This window comes from Manacus candei, unplaced genomic scaffold, assembly GCF_025592945.1.
Source record: "Manacus candei isolate 608988 ecotype Guabito, Panama unplaced genomic scaffold, ASM2559294v1 h1tg000064l, whole genome shotgun sequence".
Classification (NCBI taxonomy): domain Eukaryota; kingdom Metazoa; phylum Chordata; class Aves; order Passeriformes; family Pipridae; genus Manacus; species Manacus candei.
Window position 1 is genome coordinate 1,762,947 of NW_026138112.1, and position 25,348 is coordinate 1,788,294.

Genomic DNA, 25,348 nt, shown 5'->3' on the forward strand with positions numbered 1-25,348 from the left:
CAAAAAGCAGCTTTTGGGTTCTTGTTCCAAATAGCAAATGCTGAATGACCTAAGAAAATCTGAATGGGTGTCTAAGGTTTGTTATTAGTTTTAGTTTCTCCAGTTCTAAAAGTAAACGTTTAATATATACTGAATTATTTAGAAAACCTGTTGTCACTGACAGTTCACATTTCGTACAGTTAGAGGGCCATTATTTTAATGTTATGCTGAATGTGGGAAGCACCTTTAACATTTAACATCATGTCAGGCTTTCGGGATGCCAAAATATTTTGTAATACTTTAAGTATCTGTCTCTTTGCAGTGCCATCAATACTGGTTATTTAGATTCCTCCTTTTTATGCAAGAATGGAAAATGTTGATTTAGTTTAGTTTTTAAATATGCTTACAGAACTTTTTGGGTTTATGAGCACTGAAAACCCCATAAAATATTTGGGTTTTTTTACCCCCCCCAATGTGACATTAATAAACAGGCAGAGGGGGAAAGTCACTCAAAGAAACCTTGTACCCTGGGACCAAAATTCAAATGACATTTAAGTGACAAAAAGACACAAAGGCAAAATATCTGGTGTATATATAAGCAGGGTGGGTGCCTAAACTCCCCTCACATAATTGAGATGCTGAACAAGCAGCAGACAGAGTTACTTAAGCCTTTGGTTCTAAAATAGCAATGCTCTGAGCAAAGCCAGGCATTTGTAGGGCTTTGGAACAGAGAGCTCTAACCCACAGGAAACAGCCACTGCTTTATTTAATCAATCCTAAATTTGAAAGCTATCAGTCACTCTGTGTGCCTAAGGTAGCTTTGTCATTTTTCATTTAGTTCTAATTTGCATCCCCATGTTCTGCCCCGAATCTTGAGAGGGGAAAATAATCAGAATAGTGATGAAACATACATTTTTCATTTCACTTTATTGAAGTTCCTTATTTTTATTGAGTTAGGATTCTTTTGACAATGGTTGGCTGCACATCTCTGCTGGTTTAATGGCCAGCCCAGTTCATCAAAGCTAATGAGCTTTAACAAAAATAAATATCAAATGCGAGTCAAGGTTAAAAGTGGTGTCTTAAGTCAAGTTTTTCTGCCTGATGGTTTAAATCCTGGTTGGAATTGGTGACTGAAGGGTGATAAAGTGAACAGACTGGTTGCACTGATGGACATGGGTTTGAAGAGTGGTTGGCTCAGGACACATGGATGGAGCTCTACGTCAGCTTCTGTCATTAAATGGAGAGGTAGGTCAAGTTTTTGTCTGTTTTGGGGTTTATTTTCCTTTTTTGTTCAGGGAGCTAATGGGTGTCTGATAAACAATTGGCTGATTTCTGTTATGCAGACAGTTGAAGGCAGCTGCTGATCATGTCAAGTTCCTGTTAACACTGAATAATTATTCATTTTGGGGAAGAAATAGCCTGTTGCCCATGAACTGCAATTTACTAACAATGCATTATAGTCACAGGAATATTTTTTCTTTTGTGACTAGGAGGCAACATTCCAAACCTTGTACATCACAAGGCATCATGTAATAGGGCAGACTGAATACTAAAGGTACTAAATCATGTAATGCAGTTGTACAAAATCACTATAAATTCAGGAGGTAAATATTCTGATGGAACAGGATTTCTGGGGTAGTAAAAACCTCATCCACTGAAATTGGGAATTGCTAAACCTGTGGTTTTAAGGCTGTCTGGGAAACTGTAAGACATGGCAGGAGGGTTTGACATGTGACCTGGGACCCAGGGATGCACAGTCTGTAATAGTATCTCAGCACTAGAGTATTGATTAGGGCTCATTTTGTACCCAATGTGAAGTTTTGCAGTTCAGGGAAGGGAAATAACGTGGCAAAGCTGGCAGGAGAGTTCCCAGCCCTGCCTCAGCCTGTTGGTCTCCTTCTCCCCGAAGACAATTCAAAACTATTGATTTGTTTCCACTTTCATTGAAATAATTGTTTTGAGAAGAGCTTTGGAAGTCTGGGTGAAATACAGAAATAAAGTGTCTGTCCCCTTGGATAAAACCAAGATGGATAAACCCTTGTTTGTTCCAAGGAAGGGAAAATTGGTGGCAATCCAGTGATGGGCTCTGCCAGAGCAGGGCTTTGCTCCCTGATAATTTCATCCTTCTGAGCAGGTGCTTGCTTGGCCTTTTCAGGTGCTGTAAAAGTGAGTAGTTAGCAGATATTTTGTGGTGCAAAGCTGCAGTGTTGGTGCTTTCATGACTGGACTGCTGCACGGTGTGTCTGGACAAGGGAGGTGGGGGGTGTGGGAAGCAGATCCTGGAGGGAATCACGGAATCACAGAATGGTTTGGGTTGGAAGGGACCTTAAAGTTCATCTCATTCCACCCCTTGCCGTGGGCAGGGACACCTTCCACTAGCCCACGTTGCTCAGAGCTCCATCCAGCCTGGCCTTGGACACTTCCAGGGATGGGGCAGCCACAGCTTCTCTGGGCAACCTGTGCCAGGGCCTCCCCACAGTGCAGTCTCTGGAGCAGTTAGCAGGGCTGGGCACCTCCCAGTGCTGAGGCTGGATTTCTGAAAGAAAGGTTTTGTTTGCACTGAAATAATGTGAAAGCCACAGGGGGCATGAAAAATGCATCAGCTCCTGTGCTGGGCTGGCTCGTCCCGGTGGCTGCCACGTGTGGCTGCTCTGCCACCCCAGTGCTGGAGACCTTGGGGAACATATTGTACACTTGTAATGGATGTGAGCAACCTCAAAAACTCTGGCTGTGGCCTTCACGAGGCCTGCAGTGCCTCTTCATCATGTCATGTAACCAAAGGTATTAATAATCTGCAAAGCCTCTGTGCAGAGGGGTTTCTCCCTATCCATCCAGCCTGGCAGGTGCTCTGTCTCGATTATGCCTCAGCTCTGTTGTATCTGTCATGTTCCTGGGCTGAGTGACAGAGCAGGAAGGTGCCTCTGGTGGGGAGGGTTTCCTGCCTGCCTAATGGGGGTATAATTAATGGATGCAGCCAGTCAGCCGAGCAGAGGCACGAGCCCAGGAGAGATGGTCGGTGTGTCTCAGCCAACCAACCGTGCCTTGTTACACACCCTGTTTCAGTGGTGGTGTTGCATATTTACTTACATTCCAAGGCATTGGTACTTTTCTTTATTTAATTAATTTATTGCAGCGAGCCCTTTCACTGCCTCTGCATCTTTTGATTGCCAAACGCTTGGTTGAACCAATGCGGTGTCTCAGGTGAAGAGGAATGTGGTGCATGGCCAGGCAGGGTCTGGGTTCTTGGTTTATCACTGGGGATTCTGGATGTGATGCCTCTGACCAAGGAGGTCTCCTGGACCTGTGACCCTGTCTGTCACTTGTCTTGTTGCAGTATTCTCTCAGTGAGCCGAGTGTGCTCCGAATGGGCTGTCAGCAGAATCACAAAAATGTGACAGAATAAGTGTTTGTTTAGCTCTCATCCTGCTTCTCCCAAATTTTCCTTTAGGGAGGAGATGAGTCTCTCAAATGCCTGCTGTGAGGGGGAGCAGTGAAGGATAGTGAGGTTGAATTGTCCAGCCTGTTTGTTCACTGGGTGTTTAACCCAGCCATCATCATCACCAGAGCACAGGGAGAGCCTCGCTCTTCATCCAAGAAGGGGTTCATTACCTTCTGTGTTTTTCAGGATGAGCTGCCCTCTCCTGCTCCTGGCACATCTCAACTGGACTGTTGAGGTGCCACTTAGTGAGCCAAATGCTCCAGCCCTTTGGGATGTTGTTACAAAGGAAAGCGAAAATGCTGTGGCATGGTGTCAGTGCTGCTCCTATTAACCGGTTTAATGAGCCTCTTCAATTGTTTTGGGGAGGAGCACAGTCTCCTGCTCGACCTTACTGTCCGTGTTTGCTGTCTGGTTACATGGCTCAGCTGACAGAGCAGTGGGAACATCAGCACCGGGGTCTCTCCCTTCCCGAGGGGAAAACATCAGGATGCAGCTCAGCCTCGTGGTGCCCGCACACAAAGGTGGGCGTTCTGGAGACAGAACTCCTGGAGCCCAGCGTGGGGGGAGCAGCCACAGAGCTGTCTGCCTTAGTGACAAGGGTTTTCCTTTGCTCAGTCAATGAGTGCTGAGGCCCTGTGAGCTCCTGCAGGTCTCTGGGTCCACACCCTGCTCAGGTGAGCCCAGTGTTCAACCTCCTCCCCCCTGAGCTGTGCTGCCCGTGCTGCCGCCCACTCGCATTTCCAATTTCACACCGACATGCTCTTGACGTTTACAAACGAACTCTCCTGTGTCGATCCACTTGAAAGCAACCAAATACACTCTGGAGAAATACTTTTCTCCCCTGTCTCCTGTTGCTGTGGCAATCTCAGCTGCTGCTGAGCAGAACGAGCGGGAGAAGCTGCTGCCAGTGCAGGAGCATTCCTGCCTTCCCGCATGGTCAGTGCTGTGAAGGGCATCCAGTGCCTGCTGCTGCCTGTCTCAGCAGTGATTTTACCTCTATAGTGGTTTTGAAATGCAAATCTCAAAGGTTTCTACGGAGAGAAGTAAATGAGAGCAAACTTGATGACTCGGGGCTCGGGAGAGCAAATGTCTGCCACAGACAGAGAGCTGGGTCTGCAATCCAGCTAGAAATGCCTTCCTCAACTTAGCTTGTACTCTGGGCTGGAGGGCAATTTAACCTTCCTTAAGGTTTTACTCTAGAGTTTCAGCTACTTCAGAACTTCACCTCTGGGTGCATCACCTCTTCCTCAGCGTTACCCTCTTGTCCCTTCTCCCTCTGGCTCCATCCAGAGCGGCAACCCGATGATTTCTGGATAACGAGTTACTGCTCATCAGCTGCGTCTGGTAGTTGAGTACGAGAAGCTCGTTGCAAATCCCAAGTTAGAATGTGTTAGCATGAACCACTGGGAGAGAGCACGTTCTCCTTTGCAGTAGGTGGAGATCACGGGGATGTTCTGTTAATCAGATCTGTCCGTGATGGGCTGACAGATGGCAGCTCCCTGGGGATAATGAGTCATTTGCTCGTGCAGGATGTTGAGTGTGGAATGGCAGTGTCCCTGCAGATTCTAGATGAAGCTCAGAGAGGACCTGAGGCCCCTGGAAAGGAGGATCTCTCCCTCCGAGGTGGAACTCATTAGCTGGAGACAATCAAGTCCATCCTGCCAGGTATCCTGGGCTGTCTGCCTGCCAGCTTTGGCTTTCCCAGGGCATCACAAAAGAAGGAAGAGAAGCTGTCTGACATCTGTGGGCTCTGATCTGCTGTGGAAGATTTCTGCCCCCAGCTTGGGGAGAGGGGGAATGTATTAAAAACCCAAAAGCAAACACTTGTAGGTCTGGTCTGTTGAGAGCATTGGAGTGAGGAGCAAGTCCCTCAGCCGAGGGAAGGGATGAGCTGCTGGGAGTGAGCAGCAGCAGAGTGATGTGGCTGTGCTGGCTGCTATCACAGGCGAGCTGAGCACCCTCTGTGCTGCCTGCAGGCTGTTCTGTGAGGAGGAGACGTGGCAGAGGTGGTGTTTGCAGACAGCAGCACTCTCCCAGCATGCCTAAAGCCCCGGGAGTGAGGGTAGAAGCCAAGCAACCCCTGTGACTTTGTTTGGGTTTTTTTTGGAAGGCTTTTCTCTTGGTATCCTCTCAAAATCCTCCTCTCCAAAGGCAGCTGTCTCAGCAGGGAGGCTGAAGCACGGGCAGACATGGTGCTGACAGGGTGGGGGTGATCAATGAGTGGAACCCCCCTCCCTTCCTCTAGACTTAAAATGGGGGGAGAAAGGCATCTGTGCCAAGGATTTGACAGGCTTGTTCCTGGTAGATAAGTTGGTTTTATCGAGTGGCTTGACATGTAATTCCACGCAGTGTGTAGATGTTTGTCTAATATTTACCTGGAGGAAGAGATTTTTCTATCCATCCTAAAAAATTAACCTTGTGTAATGGTGCATTTCCTCGGTGAAAATGAGTGTGGAGGTCTGTCAAAATGTCAGGCTTGCCTGGAACGAGGGTCCTGCAGAAGACAAGTGGCATTAGTGTGTTTGAAGATGGTTCATTTAGAAGTAATGAAGTCCCCAGGCTTTTGGAGACCCTGTTAATTGGACTGAGGAGGTTACAAAGCCCAGGAGGGAAATGCTATTCAGAGCTGGGCAGACAGAGACACTCACAACAGAGGGAGAGGGTCAGATATAGGTTGTTTCTACTGTAAAATGACATCAGAAGGATGTGCAGAGTTGTTCTGAAATTACAGTCCTCCGCCTGAATCATTTTAGGGAATTCAATTCTATACAGTAAGACATGGAGGTTTGATTCTAGGGGAGAAAGGGGCTTGGGTCTGAGTTTTAGTTTGAAAGGAGTTCAAGGAAAGAAACACAACCCTCCTCTGCTCTGTGAATCATCAGGCAGGTTTGCAGGACCATAGAAATGAGTAATAATAATAATAAAAAAAAAAAAGTCAGGAGACTTCTTGAAGCTTCCAGATTTGTAAGGCTGCAAGTCAGCACACTGTGTCTCCTCTCTGAAAAAAACCTCTTGCTGAGAAAGGGCCTCCTCACAGAACCTGAAACTGGTTCCTTTACAAGATGTGTATTTTTTGATTGTAGGGACAGGGTGTTTGAATGGAGACGTGTTTTCTGCCTGAGACACTGGGCAGGGAGTTGCTCTTGACAGCTTCATTTGGGTATTAAAATATTTTTTCAGATAATGCTGTTTTTCTCCTGAAGGCTCCCAAGCTTTTACAACAGCGGAGTAATTACCTTGTTTATGAGGAAACTGAGGCAGGGGACTTGTGGTGGCTGCAGCCCACACTCAGCAGCACTGGCAGATTCTTGCTGCTTGCCCCAACTTCTCAATAACCGAACACAACAACGTCTGTTAATTGCCCTTTCTTTGCAAAATCCACTTATTTCATAAACACCAACACCAGGGGCTAGGAGGGTGAGTCGATGTTGCTCGTGTTGAGACTTGGCCTCATAAATCCAGGTTGTTTGCTGGAGACCTGCTGCTGGTGTCAGTGGTCAGTATAAAGAGCGTTTAGGTTTTGCATTCTCATGGCAGGAGCTTTCTGTTGATGTTAGGGATGTTGTTTTGGCCTTGGACACCTTCCCCTAACAAACCCTTTGTCCTTCTCCAGGGAAGCTTTCAAACTCACCACCGAGGCTCTGAACTGGCTTTAAATGAAAGGTGTTGTGCTTCTGAAGTGCCCTGCCCAAGAGCTCTCCAGCAATCCAAACAGCCAGCAGACAAAGCCATTAAACCTGAAGTGCCCATGCATGATTACCTGGCAGAGAGCTGCAGGAGAGGGTTTGCAGCTGAGTCCCACAGGAACAGGCTTTGTCTGAAAAACAACCCCTGGCAGGTGCAGACTCGGTTGGAAAAAGCCAAGGTAGGTCTTGTTGATTCACCAGGGTGGGTGGTGCAGTCCTTCAGTTCAGTGGAGAGCACAGCAAGCGGGAACAAGCAGAAACGAGATTAGAGGGGTGGGAGGGAAATGTTTGAAATGGGCCTCTGTACTTTCCCCCTCTGCTCAGGCACCGTCTCCCTGAGAGGTGGAACTGAGCCACTCGAACTTCCAGCTTGTGTGACTAATGGCCTCGGTGTCTTACACCCTGAAAGCAGACACATGGCCTTGAGAAGTCAGATCTGATCTCTTCAGTCACATTTGCAGAGTGAAACCCCACGAGTGTGGCTCCTGTACCGACTCCAAGCTCCTTCACCTCCTGGCATCGCTTCCATTCGGAACACGTAGCTTCATTTTCCCTCTCCTTACTGCACCAGCTGGAGCAGCTCCTTCCAGGGTGGGGAGTCTCATGTGCACACACTGCTGAGCGAGGAGAGTGCTTGGAGATGAATGTGCACTTCCCCCCTGTGGCTTAGAAGGCTATATCTATATTTTTAGGGATTTTTTTTATTGAGGTACGAAAGGAAGATTATGGCACTTGATGATTTAATCAACATAATCTCTAGATAAAACACGCTTATGTTATACTACTGGGAGATATTAATTTATGCTGGTTTGCTTCTCCTAAGGTAAATTAAATCATTAGTTTTAAGACTGGATTAGCTGCACATGTGCCCTGCCTCTTAAAAAGGCAGTCCAGGAGTTCTTGAAAGCTTCTTGGCTTGGCATTTCTTGGGAGCCGTCAAATCCCTTTGGTGCAGGTGTCACGAGAAGTGGAACTGAGATGCAGCACTTAAAGGTGCAGCCACCAGCTCTGTGCTGACATGGGACCTGTTCCTGCCCTGTGCCCCCTCCTTCACCCAGGAGTAGTATTTTACCAGCTCCTGAATTCAGTGAGAAGGGTTTGCCCTGGATCTGGGGGACCAGCAATCGCTCCTTGGATCAAAGCAGTACCTCGAGCACCTGCTGTCACTGGTGGGGGCTGAGCTGTTCAGTGTGGGTTGTAGCCAAGTGGTTGGTGTCCACATCCATCTCCCACTGGAGAGAGCACCAGCACATCCAGGATGTGTTAAGTGTCCAAGGCCAGGCTGGATGGGGCTCTGAGCAACCTGGTCTAGTGGAAGGTGTCCCTACACATGGCAGGGGGTGGAATTAGATGACCTTTAAGGTCTCTCCCAACCCAAACTGTTTGGGATTCTGTGATGATGTGTTGACTTGAAAACACACCTGAGCAGAGCCATGGCCCAGGTGGTGGGTGACCTTGGGAAGTGCCATCAGCACCTCTGAACTGGCTGAAAATTCCCCAAAATGTATCAGTGAAGCTCTTGAGTGCCCAAGAAGAACTAAAAGCAAAAGATGTTCACCGAGGTGGGTGGAGGATGTTACAGCTCTTTCATACAGGCAGGGAGATCGAGGCACATTCTGCCTCTCATCGTGGAGGGCAGGAGCAGAGCCTAGGAGTAAAATCTGGATGCTTGAGGCCAGTGCCCCCTCCTGGAGTCAATGGATTTGGAGCAGAGGTGCTGAGCTGAGCCAGCACAACTTCTCCTTTGCAGCTCCTCTCAGGAATACCTGGTGTGGAGACGTTGGCTCCAAGTGTGGAGGTGCCCTGTCTGCTTGGGTGGCCAGCAGCTCTGGAGAGGGGACCAGGCCCTGCTGCTGAGACAGATGGGGATGGCTCCCTACCACCCAGGGGGAGCAGAACTGACAGAGGCCCTCACAGCAATTTCAGGGCTATTAAGGATGTGATAATGAGCTTTGCCTGCATCATTTTTCAGCACTTCACTCCCCCGCCCCCAGCTCAGCCCATGCATTAACACCTCCATCCCAGGAGGACAGCAAACACTCCACTGAGCTCTGACTCCATTTATCATGGGTCTGGTCATCAGCAGGGCTGCTGCAGGTGGAGGGGGTGAGGAGAGAAAGGTTGCTCAGCTCTCCATCAACAGTGAGCAGGTGCTGAAGGTACAGGTTTGATCAAAGGAACAATTGCTGATCCCCCCAGACCCGGGGCAAAACCTTCTCACTGAATTCATGAGCTGGTAAATAATAGTTGGGTAAAGGAGGAGGCAGAAAGTAGAACTTGCTGCTGCAGGATGCTCTCAGCCCTCTCTGGGTTCTGTGCTTGTGGAGGATCTTGTGTGGGATGGTCTCAATGCACCCAGGAAGGGGCACATCCATATGCTGTTTGCCATGCTTTCCTGGTGCTATTTTCCCTGGAACAGTCAGTCCTTTGGGCTGATTCTGCACGGCACATCCTGGGATGGTGGAATCTTCCCCCGCTTTGCCTCTCTGGATCCTGGGGCCATCTGCTCCTGGCTGGGGTGGGTGTGCTGGGGGCTGCTCCAAATGTGGGGCTTTGGCTGTGGCACAGCCAGGGGACCTGTTCCCTGTGGGACAGAGCCAGCTTGCCCCTGGGGGAAACTCCTGACTGCTCCTGGGAGTGGGTTAATATCTCCACAGGGGGCAGGACAGGGATGAATTAATGAGGTGAAGGGTGGGAAGCAGGGGTGGAGGTGCCCTGAAGCAGCTCTTTCTTGTGCAGCTCTTCCCATTGCGCTGCTGGATGGTGGTGCCTGTGCAGAAAACAAGTTCCTGCTTCATGACTTCATTTTTCCTATTTGAATATTCAGAGGCACTTTTTCTGCTTGAATATTTAGAGGTGAGTGTCTCTGTGTAGTGCTTTTGCAGTTGATCTACAGTGTGATGCTCTGGCACTGGGATTAAATGTTAATGCAGGAGGACTGATACAGTCTGTTCTGAACTGGGCACCTCCTGGAGGTCTGTGGGCATTTGGGGAATAAAATCAGGTAATATGTCCCTTTTCCACCCGTAGATGTGCCTGTTGGTGAGTTCAGACTCTTCTCCATCCCCACCTGCCCGCAGGCACCCTGGAGAGGCATCCCTGGGGCTGAGCTCTTGACCTTCAGCTTGCTCTGATGGAGGCCCCTCTGTTCCTGTTGATTGTGTCCAGCTCCTCTGTGCCTTTCCCTTGGGTGATGCCCAGGCAGGGAATGCCTCACACAAGGTAGAGATCACCTCCCTGCTGCTACGTGGGTGCCTCCTCTTACCAGGAGAGGAGATGGAAAGATCCCCAACTGGTACCTGTCACTTCTGACTGCAAACATCAAGGATGTGTCACTGACAGAGCAAAAGGGGAGCAATGTTATTTTTGGCTGGATCAGGCTGTTTTCTCTCTCCAAGTACCACAGGCTGACAGGAGGTGCTGCTGAACGCTCGTTCTCGTTTACCTTCGCCTTGGTGCACAAGGGGAAAAAGTACTTTTTAAATTAAAATGGAAGTATTTGTAGTCTTTCATACTGGCAGAGACCTGGCAACAAGTGATATGCAAAATGTGTTTTGACTTGGTTTAATATCTCTTTCAGGCTGCTGATGCCTGTCCTGCATCTCCCTACCAGCCATCCAAGGTTTGTCCCGCAGCTGCAGAGGATCAGACAGATCAGTGTTTGGGAGCAGGGGCTTTGCTGCCACAGAGATCTCCACGCTCCAGTCCTTGGTCTGCAGCCTGGGAGAGAGCCAAAGCAGGTGGGTTTGAAAGACAGAGCAGGAGAGGTGGGAACCCCTTGCTCCCAGGAGAGCAGGCACGCTGCAAGCAGCACTGGGAGATGCCAGACCCAACAGATGCTGAGCCATCCCCCCTTTCTCCATCCATGCATCTTCCCAACACGGAGAGATCAAACCAAAGACAGCAGGATTATTTATTGAGGCGTTTGTTTGAAGTTGAATGGACAGGAATCACATTTCAAAACAGTAAAGAAAGGGCTTTTTAGCTCTTTTCCATCCTACAAAACAGCAGCGGCATCGCGGCGGGGATGTCAGGGCGAATCTGTTTCGCTGACAACAAGATTGTTCTGTCTAGACGGGGAAGCGCCGCTGAACCGAGGGGAGGCTGCGGAATAATTTAAAGCCAAAATACTTTACAGACATTAAATTTACAAATAAAAACTGGCTTTGACACAGACGATGCCTGATGGATGGTTTGTGTGCCGGTGGGGTGGCGGCTGGCTTTGACGCGGAGCTCGGTGGCGGGGATTGGCAGGTGCCACTCGGGGTGACCTGGTGCCTGCTGACCTGTCACCTTTCCCAGGCAAGTTCTTCCACCAGAGTGGGTCCATCGAGGCATCCGGGTGCCTCGTGGAGCTCAGTGTGGGGTTCTCTGCAGCATCTTGAATTCTGCAGTTCCTAGGCAGCTGCCCAGGCTCCCTGTCCCCTCAGTGCCTCGTCCCCGCTGTGCTGCCTGACCAGTGTCAAGGGATGCTGGAGCAGAAGGGGCTGTGTGGGAGGAAGATGAGCCTTGCACTCCCCATCTGCCTGGAGGGGCTGGCAGCCAGGGCTGTCTGAGGCACAGGGATGTGGTGCTGAGGTTGCAGCCCAGCCAGCATAAGGAATTTACTTTCTTCTGGCAGAAAAAGAAAGATGAAATATTAAAAGCTTGGCTCAAAGGCTGCTATATATATGTTTGGGGTTTTTTTTTTCTGCTGCTCTGCAGTGCTTTGGTGTGTTGCTCCAGCAGCTGGTCAGAGCAGGAGAATGCCAGCCTTCCAGAGAGAACAGGGAGTGGGGCTGAAAAAAAGGGAGGAAGAGGAGACATGACTCAGGTGGGCTGACCTTGGGGCTCAGGGTGAATGCTGACAGCCTTTAGGACTTATGCTTTAGTTTTCTGCTCAATGTCAGGAACTAAAAACACCTTTTCTTGTCTCTATCTCTTCAGGGGAGGGCAGTGCCCCTCTGAATCAGGAGGACACCTCTGCATTGACCAGTGTCCTTGGATGAGGGAAGATTCAGGTCGGGAAGAGCAGAGGGCTCAGCCAAGGCATCAGTCAGCTCACCCTGGAGAAGTCCTGCTGGCTCCCAACTTGCCATTTCTGCCATCCTGGTGAGTCCAAGAGTCCCTGAAGACTTCCTCAAGTGGTGATGGTGGAGTTTTCTCCCAGGTTTAAGCTATTCCAGTTACTTCTGCTGATGAACTTGGGGGCTGGCTGTCGAGGGAGAGCATTGCTGTTGGGCAGCAAGGTGTGCTGACAGAGGTGTGCTGTGTTCTAGACTCTGCTGTGTCTTAAATTTGAGGCTTCCTGGTTTTTTTTCCCAAGCAGTCCCCAGACTTTGTGTCCCTTGGTGCAGCTATTCAGCTGCTGGGTGGGCAGCAGGAGCCAGCATCCCAATGGAGTACATTCCCAGGGAGTGCAGGAGGAGATAACTGCAGGGAAGGAGAGCTGAGAGCTGGTTGTCTGCCAAGGGAGGATTTGGAGGGATGCAGTTCAGGGTATTTAAGCTGTTCCTTCTGTCTCTTCCTTTGACATCTCTTGTCTGTGTCAGCGGGTCTGGGCCCTGGGGAATGTGGGAAAGGGAAGATGCAAGTCCTGCAGGGCAGAGAGTGGGTTTGGAGCAGTCTTAACTTTACACCTCTGCAGACCCTGGCAATGAGGGCTACTTATCTGCTGATCAGGGATGTGCCCAAACAAAGCAGGCTGGGGAAACTGTCACTTGTCAGGGCTCACAAAATGGGATGAGCTGTGAAATGGAGCTTGACCTTGACTCCAACTCCAGCTGCTGCCTGGTCTCTCATCCCTTGGCTCCTGTAGCCTCTGGCAGGGCAGGATGGGGACAGGCAGCAGAAGGGGACCCTGATGTCCCTCCTCCCACACCCTTGCCTTGTGCTTCCCCCTCCCTGCTGCTGCCTGTGAAAGACCCTGTGATTAATTACACCACTCTGCAGCCTCTGAACGTTTATTTAAGGTGTTATGTTTGCTGCTGCTGCTTTTACACAATGGCAAATGTGCCATGGCTATGTCCTGAGCAGGTGACAGCTAATAGGTCACTGAAGTGCATCACACCATTGGAGCTGTTGAAATGGGCTCCAGGAACAGGGCAGGTAGAGGGAATGCTGCTGGGAAGGTGAGACAGGTCTGCTCTAGCAGAAATGCATTGGTTATGGTGCTTACAGGAAATTGCTCACTTCCCTGATAGCATCCACTGCTTTATAAGATCAGTTTTTCCACTAGTTTTTCTAGCTTAAGCTTTCCTCTCCCTGCATCCTAAAAATTAGTCTAATAGGACTTTTAAAACTCAGAGAGGTTTGAAAGTTATTTTCCTCAAGGAATTTCACTTTCCTTGGGGTGGTCAGAAAAAGAGGGGCTTGGGGAGGGTTCAGCTGAAGGACACAGCTTCAAAAAAGCCTCCCCAGAAATGCTGCCAAGGGCCTGCAGAAATCAGCCCAACCTGAAATAGCTGATGGCCACCCAAGCTGATTCAAAAATCCCCTTTGCCTCTGAGCATCTTGCTCAGTGCTGCTGTCAGAGGATCAGGGGTGGTGCACCTTGAACAGACAAAACTGTTGTACCTGCTTTTCAGAAAACAGAGAGGCAGGTGTGACTCCCCAATTCCTGGCAGGGAGCAGGTTTGTTTGGACCTGTCTCTAATTCCAGTGCAGTGGGAGTCTCTTCCTGACAGCCTGGTGCAGAGCTGGCTGTGCTGTGCCACTTCCCAGAAGGAAGGGAAGCAGGAGCTGTGCTGCTGCGTGGCTGTGCCAGCAAAAAGCTGCAATCAGTTTGCTTTGTGCAGTGTTGTGAGCTGGGCCTGGGCACTGTCCCCACAGGAACATGGGGCTGGAGTCAGTTTGTTGCTCTGGGATGCTGTTGGGCTGCATCAGTGGGAGGCAGAGCCTCCACAGGCACAGGTATCACCTTGTGATGCCAGAGCTGCTACATCCTCTGGGTGATGTACCACCAGTGTGTGTGAGGGTGTGTGTGCTGCCTCTGCATGCTCTACAACCAGTGCCTCCAGCAGGCTGCCTCCTCACTGGAAAGGCAATTCAGATATCCCAGCTCCTCCTGTTTCTTCATGTAAGGGCAGTACTGTTTGGTTTTAATGTTTCTGTGGAGCTGGTTTGTATAAACTGAAGCAGGTCATATTTATTCTATAGAGCTCTGTAGGTGTCCTGCACTGGATATCCCCTCCCAGTGCACTGGGAGCAATTCAGCTTCAGGAATCATCACCAATACTGTTATCTTTATTGCCAGTCCTGCCTGATAAATCTGCTCCCTCCAGGATGGCTGAGCCTGTCGAGTGAGCCAGGCCTAAACACACACAGATGCAGTGGGAGAGAGCAGAGCTCGTGCTCAGGAGCTGTTTGCAGGGATCTCAACAACAGGCACTCAAAAGAACCCCAAGGGCTGCTTAAAAAACATGGAATTAACAGAGCTCTTGCACAGCCAGCCTTGTGAGTCCCTGGGCTCTTTCCAGCGTGCTGGGGACTGGGGTTCAGGTTCTTCTCAGCTTGGAGGGGTAGAAATGTGGGCTCTTTGTCCTTTCCCTCACCTGAGTCTGGGCCATTGTGCTGCACATCCATTGCAAAACTCAGCATGGAAACAGTGGCTTGTGCTGGACTATGACTTCATGAGCCCAGGGTTGCCTTACTGGGCTGTGTCCCAGGTAAGCAAGAGTGTCCTTCAGTGTCCTGTAGGATAGAGCAGGGGTGTGTGTCACCAGCACATGGTGCCCCCTGTCCTGCCACCCACAGGGGCTGAAGCTGGGCTGGGAGCCTTAGTTTGGAGATCTTTGTCCATAGTGGCATCTTCCCCTGAGTTCAGGTGGCTGTGGGAGCCAGGAGCTCTCGTCTCACCCACACCAGCTGCCTGGCTGGTTCTGGCAAACAGCCTTTCTCCTCCCTCCTGCTGAAATGCTGGTACCACTTTTCCCCTCCATTCCAGGCCTGAGTGCCTCACAGGAACATCCCTTGATCTGGGAGCTCCTGGAGGTGTGGATCACAGCTGGCTTCTCACGGAGTCAGGACAGCTCCCTGGGCAGAAGCAGCTCCCCAAGCCCCCACCCCGCTGCCTGCACAAGCTGGTTTCTATGTGGCACGTCTGGTAGCACCACAGAGCTGTCCAAATTCACCCGGGTGCTGAGGATACACCCTTGTATCCATGGCTTCCTGCTGGGAAAGGGATTGCTTCTGGCTTGGAGCATCTGATGAGAAACAAGTCAGATGCCAACTACTGCACCTGCTGCATTGGCTCTTCCTGAAGGATGGAAACAGTCGGAGAAGGTCCCCTCTCTGCCACCATCTCTGGGCAGAAGAGGCTTGTGGAGCCTGGCAGGGGCAGAGGAGCTCTCTGGGAAGCAGGGGAGGTCGTGAGCTCCCAGCCCTGGGGTCTGCTGTCATCCTGGTGCTGCAGGAGCAGGGCTGGTCTGTGCCCCAGCCGTGTCCCAGCAGTGATGGCAGGCACTGCCTGCTGCAGCTGGGCTCTGAGCAGGCAGTGGAAGTGCAGAAAGCTGCCTCCCAGCTCCCTTCTGAGGCCACGGGATTTCGGTAGAGAAAGTGACTTTTATAGAAATAAAGGAGACTTCCTTTTGGGTCAAGTGCTCTGGAAATGAATGATTTTGAGATGAAAGCCTTTTTTGCTCTGGTAATACAGACTCACATTGCCTAGAGGGAAGTCTGCCTTGTGCTGGGGTGTTTTTCCCTCTGGGGGCATTGCGATTGCAGTTGAAGATGAATTTCCAACATACAAAGGAGAAGAAGAAAGCTGAGAGAAGGCTTTAAAACATATCAGGGGTTCTCGTGGTCTGTTTTAATTTGTCAGCATGTCTCTCTCGCTTGTAACATCCCTGTTGGGTGCAGACTGTTCCTCCTCTTCCCTTTGTGACTTGCTCCTTCCCTCTGGCATCTTCATCAATCCCAGGCTCTGGTTTTAATATTTTTATTTTCTTTTTTCTTTTCCTTTTTTGCACCCAGGGCTGGTTGGCAGAGCAGCAGCAGCTCCTGTGTGCTGTATTGTGTGGGGATCACCTCGTGAATTGGACTGGGAGAGATCAGAGAATTACAGGATGGTTTAGGTTGGAAGGGACCTTAAAGACCATCTAGTTCCAACCCCCTGCCATGAGCAGGAATGTCACCCACTGGATCAGGTGGCTGAGGGTCTTGGCTGGCAGGGGGTGAGGAGAAATCAGCCCTCAGCCCTGAGAGCAGCCAGGTGAAGCCCTTTTTGAACGCTATGACATGGACCCTTTCCCAGTTTATCATCTGGAGGGTCTCTTTTGAAAACATGTTTTGCTCAATGGACTGAAGGTCCTCAAAGCCTGTTTGGCTTTGGTAAGACCATGGGAAGCACCAAAGTGTCCCATTTCTCTGCTTTCAGCTGGTTTCTGCCCCCCTGCCCTACAGGGATGAGGTGCAGGCAGGGCTTTGCTGCTGCTGAGTGTGAAGTGCTGTAAAACCCAAGCATTGATTTCTCAATCAAAGGTGTCTGTTTTCTCCTCGGTCTGGGCTTTAATGCCTGAAAATCCATTTTTCACTCCCCAACAGTTTGCTGTAAGGTTTTTAAAGCAACTGTTGTGCTTCAGAGCTTTGGGAAGGGAATGGATTCAGTCGAGCTGGCTCACCAGTGAGTTTTGAACCAGACAGAGAACAGATGGAGCCTGGGGGGGCTCTCCAGTCTTAGGTGAGACCTTTGCCTGTGTCTCACTGTGGTACAGGACAACACTGTTCTCCAAGGCTTTGGAAAGCTGTGGGTCTCCCTCCTTGACAGTGACCCTGGTTCAGCAGGTCTGTGGTGCCCAGGCTTTGTGGATTGTAGGCTGCAATTCAGGATGTCCTGAAAACAGATGCCAGAAAAAACTCAAGACTTTTATATGAAAGAAAAAAGGAACACCACGTTCCCACCTGTGCTTCCCATATTTTCATGGCAATCACAATGTTTGTTCCCTGTTTCCAGAACACTGTACTGTGCTGCTCTTCAGGGGCTGTACAGCTGATCCAAGCCTTGTTGAAATGCAGCTGGTTTTGGGGAGGAATGGAGCAGCTTGGGGCAGCAAGGATTGCTGCTGCCTGGGACTGTGCTCCCACAGGGATTGCTGCTGGAGACTGAACTGGGAAAGCTGCTGCAGCTCCTGCCTTGACCTCTGCCTCCTCCATCAGCTCCCCATCACCACTGTTTAATTCCAGCTTTCCCCTTTCTAGAGAGGGGTGAATGCCATGGAAAGCCTTTTCCAGAGGAGAGAGCAGGGCTGCTCTGCAGCCCTGGGAGGTGCTGGTGGAGGTTGCAGCGGAGCAAAGGGGGAGGATGGTGAGGTGCAGGTGACTCCTGGTGCTAGTTGTATGCAGCAGATTTGTCTGGAAGGAGCTGAAGGATGCACATCAAGGATGTCTCAGCTATTCAAGTGAGAAATCAAATTAAACTTTGCATCAAACAGTGGAGCTGCTCTGTGCTAGGAGTTGTGTCGGATCCATTAAGGTTTCTCCATGCCAGGCCCCAGGGAGTCAGTGGAGAGGAAAACCAGTGCTCAGTGTCAGGGGCAGTGTTTGCTGCTCACCTGGATGTGCTAATGACGTGGGCAGGAGAAAAGGGGATTAGTGCTTTAACCTTCAAGGTACCTGTGTGTGCAGCAGGGAGGGGACACTGGCTGCATAGCAATGCCAGTTCTGTGTGCCATGGGATGTGTGTCCATCTCCTTGGGGAGCATGGACAACAATCCCAGTGAGCTGGAGGTCTGGCAAATGCTGTTACCCCAGTTACCTGATCTCCCATTAACAGGCTGGGGAATGGAGTCCCTTGGGAACCCTGGAGTGTCTGGGAGGCAGATGGGAGGAATCTGAAGGAGAACCAAAATATCAGCATCACACACGAGTGTGGTTCTGACTTGGTTCTCATCGGGCACGAGTCCATGTATGCCCCAGGCAAGGAAAAGATCTGGACAACAACAAGGAAAAGATCTGTCCCTGCACAGGGACAGATTGCTTGGAGGCTGGATGGAGCAGGCTTGGCATGGGTGAGCCGGCAGGCCGGAGGAAGCTGCCAGCAGAGTTTTCTGCTGGGAATCTGGGGTGTTTGGCTCCAAAATGATTTCCCCACACAGCACCAGAAGCTCTGAATGCTCCCAGGTAACCAGAGCTCATCCATACTGGCTTCTCACCACGGTGGGACACACCAAAGAGCTGGCAGCCATCAGGAGGAGGAGAAGGAGGAACACTGAGCTGCCTGCACTGCAAATGCTGAATGCCCAAGGGTTCTCTGCCTCGAGTGTGCAGGCCCAGGCTGGACTGCTGCTCCCTGATTTGGTTTCTTTTCGTTCCTGGTGCATGTAGTGCTCTGCCTTAGAAGCACTCGAGTGCCAGCTTGATATTTAGAAGCCATTTGCAGTACTGCTGCTCTGCTGGCAGGAGAAATTGGACTGACCCTGGGATGTAACATGTCCTGTTGCTGGAGCATGACAAGCCCGTAACAGGCAGGGCTGAGTCTCCTCGGGTGTCCTGCCTACTGCTAGGGCTGGATTAGGGCTCTCCAGCCAAGAAAATGTCTTTCCTTCTTCCTTTTCTGTCGTCTTATAAGGATTTTTAGGAATTTAAGATGCTAAGCCTCAATTAGGCAACACTTATTAATTTCCGAGATGTAATTTATTTACAGAGTGTTGCCATTCACAGCAGTGAGTGCTGGTAATTGCTGTAGTTTGCTTTCCAGGCTGGGATGTGAGAGACTTGAAAAGCTTGTGAGTGTGGCTGCCAGGCAGGCAGGGCTGGCTCTGGGTGGATCCTGCCTTCTGGGGATATGAGGAGCTGATGGAGGAGCTGACTGTCACCCAGGCAGCCCAGTTTTCTCAAAGCAGTCCCTGTCCTAGGGCGTGGGAACAGGCCAAGGGGCAGGAATGCCATCCTCACTTCATGGCTGTGTTAACCCTTGGCTGTGTGCCTTTTGCTGTCTCTGCCCTTTGTTTCATTTGCCCCAGCAGGATATGGGTGTCCTCATCCTGCTCCAGAGCTGCTGCCAAGGCTGAACAAGCCACCTCACTGTAGATCTGAGGGCAGAGAGCTGCAGAAAATCAATGAGGCCAAAGAAAATTAGGTGCTCCATGCTTGTCCTTCAAGCCAACAGGACCAGGGATGGTGTCTTTGCAGCGTGATGGCTCAAGGCTATTTTTTGCCTTCTCTCCCTGGCAGAGGCTGTTGCCTGGAGCTGCAGAGATGCTGTACTGAAGCTCTGCTGACACGTAGCCCTGTGACCAATTCCTCTGAAGTTGGCTGAGCTGTTTACCTGTGAGACATCAGCTCCTCCAGGATGAGCTGGGCTGAGGGGCAGAGCTACCCTCCAGCCCCATGCTCGGAGAGTGTCCAAATAGGACAGGGAGACTTCAATTCCTGTAGCCTCTATCTGATTTTATCTCCATTTCTGTGGCTGCTGGGGTTGGGTTGAGGGAGGAGATCAGCCTCCTGTGTTTTGAGGATGGAGAAGCTCTCCTTTCTCCTGTTCATGAACCAGTGGGCTGTGTCTTGCCCAGCAACATCTTTAGGAGAATCTCCCTGATGGCTCTTTGGGGAAAGAAGTTGGACATTTATCAAAGTACCTAATCTCATCCAGTGTCAAACCACTGCCTTCACCTTTTTATGTTTCCCAAGGACCATTGGAAAATGGGGAAATAGAACTGTTCCCCTTCCCCTCACGTGGGGCTGGGATTTACTGGAAGTGACCGTGTTTGTGTAGGATCTATGCTGAGGTCTTGGTCTTGGTTTGGCTCCAGAGGCACTGCTGAAACCCTTGTGTTCCATGCAGACTTGGACAAATTATTGCAAAACAGCCCAGTTGTATCCTCTGGCAGCCTCATCCCTGGTCAGACCCTGCTGAGCCTGCCAATGCAGCAGTTGTTGTACACGGTGGATTTTGCCATCCACCATCATCTCCAGTTGAGCCTCATCTCTAGTTCCTGTTTGTGGGCACGGGAAGTGTTCTGTGCTCCCAGGAGCGGGTGGTGAGTGGTGCTGGGATCGATTATCCATCTGGCATGCTGCTGGGCCATTTGTTACAGAGGATCTTGCAGGAAGAGCCTCCGATGCTACAGTGAACTCTGTGCCGTGGGGACAGTTGGGATAATTCCTGGGAGCTTGTGCAGGCAAATCCTGGCTTCTCAAATGCCTGAAAACAGTGAGTTTGGACCACTGCCTGCCTGCTGTGATGATCCTCTTTAATATCCTGGTCCAAGTATCCATGGAGAAGCGTGACCTGCTTCTTTCTAGGCTGAGCGTGCCAGGACGCTGCCGAAGGGTTTCTGGTTTTGTTTCTGGAGCCTGACCTCTTCCTTGTGCACTTGGTGATGCCTCGTGATGTGGGGAGCAGGGGCTGCAGGGAGCATGTCTCCTCTCTCCATGGCTGACCTGCAGAGCAGGAATCTGGCCCTGGAGCATCCCCTGCCCTTTGTAGGGCAGACGCTGAGCTGGGCAGCTCCCAAACATGAAATGCAAATGAAATGGAAAGCTGAGGGACAAAGGGGCTGCTGGTTCCTTCACTGCTGGGCTCTGCTGCCTGCAGGAGAACAGTGTTCTGGCCATTGCTTGTGTTCTCCTTCCCTGATTAGCCTGGGCAAGGCACTGGCAAGATAAAGGAAGGCAATGTCCTCAGCTTGTGCCGAGATCTTGTTATGCACTTCCATGAAGCCAAAGGGGAGAAGGGAGCGGCTCAAGCCTCCTGGAGCTGAGGCACTGTGGAGTTGTACAGCACCATACCCCTGCCAGCCCTGGGGAAGGCTTGAGTGGGCTGAAGGAGGGTTACCCAGTCACAAGGAAAAGGGTTAGTGACTTGGAGCCAGAGTCCTGGCTTTCTTCCAGCTCCTGCACCATTCAGGTGGCTGAGGAGCAAGGGCTGTGGGTGCAGATGAGTTGGAGGGGAGAGCAGGTTGGACACCAGAGTTAGCAGGTGGGTGGAGAGCAGAGTGTTTGCCTCTTTCTCCCTTTTCTCCCTGGTTTGAGCTGTTTTCTCTGTGCATGAGCAAAGCAGAGCACGGTCTCCAGAGAATTATGGCAGTGGGGGGGGTGAAGGTGGGTGCTCCTATGGGCCAAGGGGCAACAGGGATAAATTCCTGTGCTCTTAAGCTCCAGGGTCCTTTTCAGAGAGCCTTGGAGATGGCTGGATAAGGTCTGTATTATCCTGTGATCTGCTCAGCACTCCCTCTACACCACCCCTGCTCTGCAGGTCTGTACAGTCCCAGCCCCACCTGATCCCACAGCCTTCAGCCGAGTTATGTCCTGACCTCAGACCCTGCTGGGTCTCCTGGCCCTGAGAACTGCTTTTGGGCTGTAGGATCCTCTGGAATTATACAGGAGTAACCTCAGCTAGGAGCTGGTTCCTGGCTGGGGCTGAGGGTCCTGCTGCCTGTTCCAGCAAGGGGATATTTCCCTGGGAAAGGGATGATCATGGACCACAGTTTTGCTGCTCAGTACCACAGTGGTTTGTAGCCCAGCTTTAAATGTGGGTTGCTAATGAAAGGCTCTTCTGCAGCCCATTGCATTTTGCTGGTGCTGTTTAAGTGGCTTTTAAACCCTCTGACCTCTGTGTTCCTCAGCAGCCTAAGACATGTGTCTAGTAAACCCCTGAAATGGAGTCGGGCTCTTAGGATAACAGGGAATTGTGAGGTTGGAATAGACTGAAATGAGAGAAGCAAGGGAGCTCATTCCTCACGGTGGGATTCTTTCCCCAGAGAGTTGGGCTGGTGGGATCTCTTGGTTTGGCTAATGAGTGAGGGCTGGGGTGGGAATAATTAGTGTTTTACAGCTGCTTCCCCGTGGCCTTATCCTGTGGTTAGTCCTTGGGGATACCAGTCTGATCAGAAATGATTGTGACTGCCCAGAAACCATTGGCACTGGCTGTGCCATGAGGACGAGTCCATCACTTCTGCTGTGGGGCATATGGGTGCATGGGGAAGCAGATTCCACGTGCTGCCTGGCCACCTCCCTCCACCTTGTGCTGGGAGACCAGAAGGGGTGTGAGGCTGGAGACCTGTTCACTCCCCAGCAGACCCATGGAAACATTCCTGGCCTCCAGCCCTCGGCATCATGAGGACAGCCAAGGCAGACCCTTCCCCAGGCACATCCCTGGCAGCAGCCAAGGCACAGCCCTAGACATCCCTTTCTCCTCCATACTCATCCCATTCAGGCCTTGTCCTCTTCTCCCCAGGGAGGCTGCAGGTGTTGAGAGAGCGGCTGCTTCGCTCAGGGCTGCACAGATTAGCTCTCACCCTCGGGAGCTGCTCGCTCAGCTCGTGCTGGAGATAAGTGTGGCCGTGTCCTCTGGGCTGTCCAACCCCTGGCAGGGCTGTGACTACCCTCAGCACATGCAGGCTGTTCACCAAACACCTGCAGGTCCAGGGACGGAGAAACCAAGTCATTTTTGCAAGCAAATAGTCATGTTGTGTTACACTGAGAATGCTGAGGGTTTTTTGTGTGGTGCCTGTGAGAGCTCTGAGGCATCTCCAGTCCTGTGAAATCTTTCAGGGTAAGAGCCAAAGACATTGCTGTGACTCCAATACCATGTGCAGCACGGGGCTGATTGCTCTGGGCACGGGCACAGTTGGGCTCTGGTGTTGCTGCTAAAGCTGACAATTTCTAAACTCATTCAGCTTTCTCTGCTGTTTGTGGTTCTCTGTAGCTCACCCCTGATCTCCTGCAATAGACCCCCTGTTACTGGCAGTGGGGAGCATCACAGGGGCAGCACGATGCTGAGACCTATCAGAGTGTTAGTAAAAGGGCTTAATGTGGAGAAAAGGAAGTCCTGCCCCTCAAGAGAGCTTGTTGAAGAACCTGATCCAATTAACCTCAGAGGTGATTGATTACAGCACTGTTGTTGTGTGCCAGCAAAGAACCCAGGAATAGTCTCCATCAGCTGCCTTTCCCCTTGGAAAGCCCAACCAGACTTGCAGCCAAGAAGGGCTGGAGCAGAGCAAGGCTGAAGGAGTGTTGCCCATCCAGAAGTTTGACTCAAGCTGCAGGGACATTGTTGCATGGCTGCAGGTACCTCTCTTAAGTTGGCAAAGCTTCCTCAAGACTCCCTCAAACTGCTTCTTCGATGGACCCAAGTGCCTCAGTGTCTCCAGACACCTGGTCACTGCTCTCCATGGGGTTTATGTGAGGAGCTCATGGCAGGATGAAGCAGGGGGGTCTGGATGGCTTCTCTTGCACGTTGTAGCCTGGCTCTGGCAGGTTCCTGGGAAGGGTGAGGCTGCCAGAGCAAATACCTGCTGCGTAGAACAAAGTCCCTTGTGTGTCCCAGCTCCTGAAGGAGAGGTGTAGCTGAGCCCAGAGTGAACCAAGCACGGCGGGTGGCTGTGCCCAAAGAGGGCCCTGCCGTGCCACATTCCTCCCCAGCCTTCCTCCCTTTCCAGAAAGTGGCTTCCCCAGCCCCAGCTGCTGTCTGGGAGCAGGGCTCTCCCCTGCAGAGCTCAATGGAAACAACAAACCTCAAGGATTTCTTGGAGGAAAATCATCTTGGCTCGTGATAAGGCATTTTTTTTTCTTTTTTTCCTGAGGTGTAGCAATTACATTAAATAAGAAGCTGTCACCAAAATGTCTGTTCTGCCTTCTGACAACCTGTTCTTCTCATGAGCTTAGGCAAAAAAAAAAAAAAAAAAAAGGCATAAATCAGATGTGCTTTTCCTCTTGTTTCCATTTCTTCCTTGCCTGGCTGCCTTGACTCCTCACCTGCAGGGAAACCTGTGGGTTCATCCCGCTGCTGAGGGTCCCCTGAGCTCAGCTGGAGCTGTCAGTCTGTTTGTGTGTCCCCAGCAGTTCCTCCTTCGTACCCACCCTAGGGTGGCTTCTGCAGGGAAATTCTCCTGGTTAAATCTTGCTTGTAGAGGGAGAAAACTGGGGAGAAATAGCTTGGGAAGCCTGTTCTGCTGTCAGGGAAGGGATCAGCATTCCGAGGCTGCTGCACTGCTCCATAGGAGGAAAAGCTTCAAACAGCAATTAGCCTGCACTGCCATTTCCAGGGAAACAGCTCTTGGTGAGCCGGACAATGGGCTGCAGGAGGCAAACAGGTTAAAAGCTCTAATTCTGGCAGGATATATTTAGGTGGGCTTTTTTCCTTTCAAAAGAAGGTAGGTTAGAAAGGCTCCAACTCCTTTAAATAGACTCTCCTTCCGTACCCAGCTCGGAGCTGCGTCAGGAGCTCTGGCTGTTCCCTTCCACCCCTGGGGCTGCTGACAAGTGCCCAAAGCCTCAGCACTGGGGTGTCTAAAACCTGCCTTCCTGTCAGCAGCAGAGAGGCTGAACTAAAAGGATCTGGTTTCCCTTGGCAGCTGCCACAGGAAGAAGTTCTCTGCTGCTGCTCTCTGGTTATTTATTCTATTTGCTGAAGTGTGGCAGTGTAAAAGGTGATTTAGTCTGGGTTAGCGCAGCACAATGCAAACCAAGGCAGAGCCATGTTCTCCTGGCACCCTGCTCTTGCTGCTATCCCTAAATCCCTGAATGTCCCATGTCCCCTCTGATGGCATGGGTTGGGGCATAGGGGCAGCTGTGACCCACAGAGGGGAGCTGATGTCAATAAGCCACAACTATTGGCAGTGATCAGCTTTGGATGTGTGGGAATGAATGTGGAGCTCATGTCCCAGCACCTCCTGCCAAGGTTGGCTCCACCAGTGCCTCCTGCTGCCTTTGGTGGCTGCTGGTGCTGCATCCTGGAGCCACTGCTCCTGCTGAACATCCTCGTGGTACTAAGTCCAAGATTATCACATTCTGGATGTTTATAAATTATATAGGAAAGAGGCTTCTTCCTTAATCCCCTGAGCTTTTTCATTCCTTCAGTGCGTTAGCTAATATATTGTTTAAGCTATATGTCAGCCCTGGTTCTTCCTTGCTGTGGATGAGGCTGCTTTTCACATCCTTCCTTTTCCCCTCAACGTGTGACAGCTCAGGTAGAGCAGCTCTGTGATCAGCCCTGTAACATTCCCACTGCCCATGCAGACTGACCAGTACAGCTCTTCAATAACTTTGTTGTTCTTGCAAGCACTCTTTGGCCTGGATAAATCAGGCAGCACATCTTCAATCACAGGTAGCAGATAATGTGGAAGGAGGAGGTTATCACCCCAGGGTTTCCAGGTCTCCCACTCACCCAAAGGGGCCTCCTTACCTCCACCACAGTGGGATGCAGAGATGCTTGAGCGAGGAATTGTGCAGTCCAGAAGGAGCAGAGCTGCTTTGTAATCATCCCATCCTGAGAAGCACACAGATATTCTCTCCAGCTGCTGGGCTGCTTCTTGAGGTAGGTTGG

General features: G+C 50.9%; 1 long non-coding RNA gene across 1 annotated transcript; it reads left to right on the forward strand.

Moving 5' to 3' along the window:
* Positions 1-147: 147 nt before the first annotated feature.
* On the forward strand, positions 148-12,189 carry LOC127478926 (uncharacterized). Its single transcript, XR_007907406.1, has 4 exons — positions 148-1,224; positions 7,032-7,283; positions 10,685-10,844; positions 11,809-12,189. It is a non-coding gene; the product is annotated as an uncharacterized LOC127478926 (long non-coding RNA).
* Positions 12,190-25,348: the final 13,159 nt, after the last annotated feature.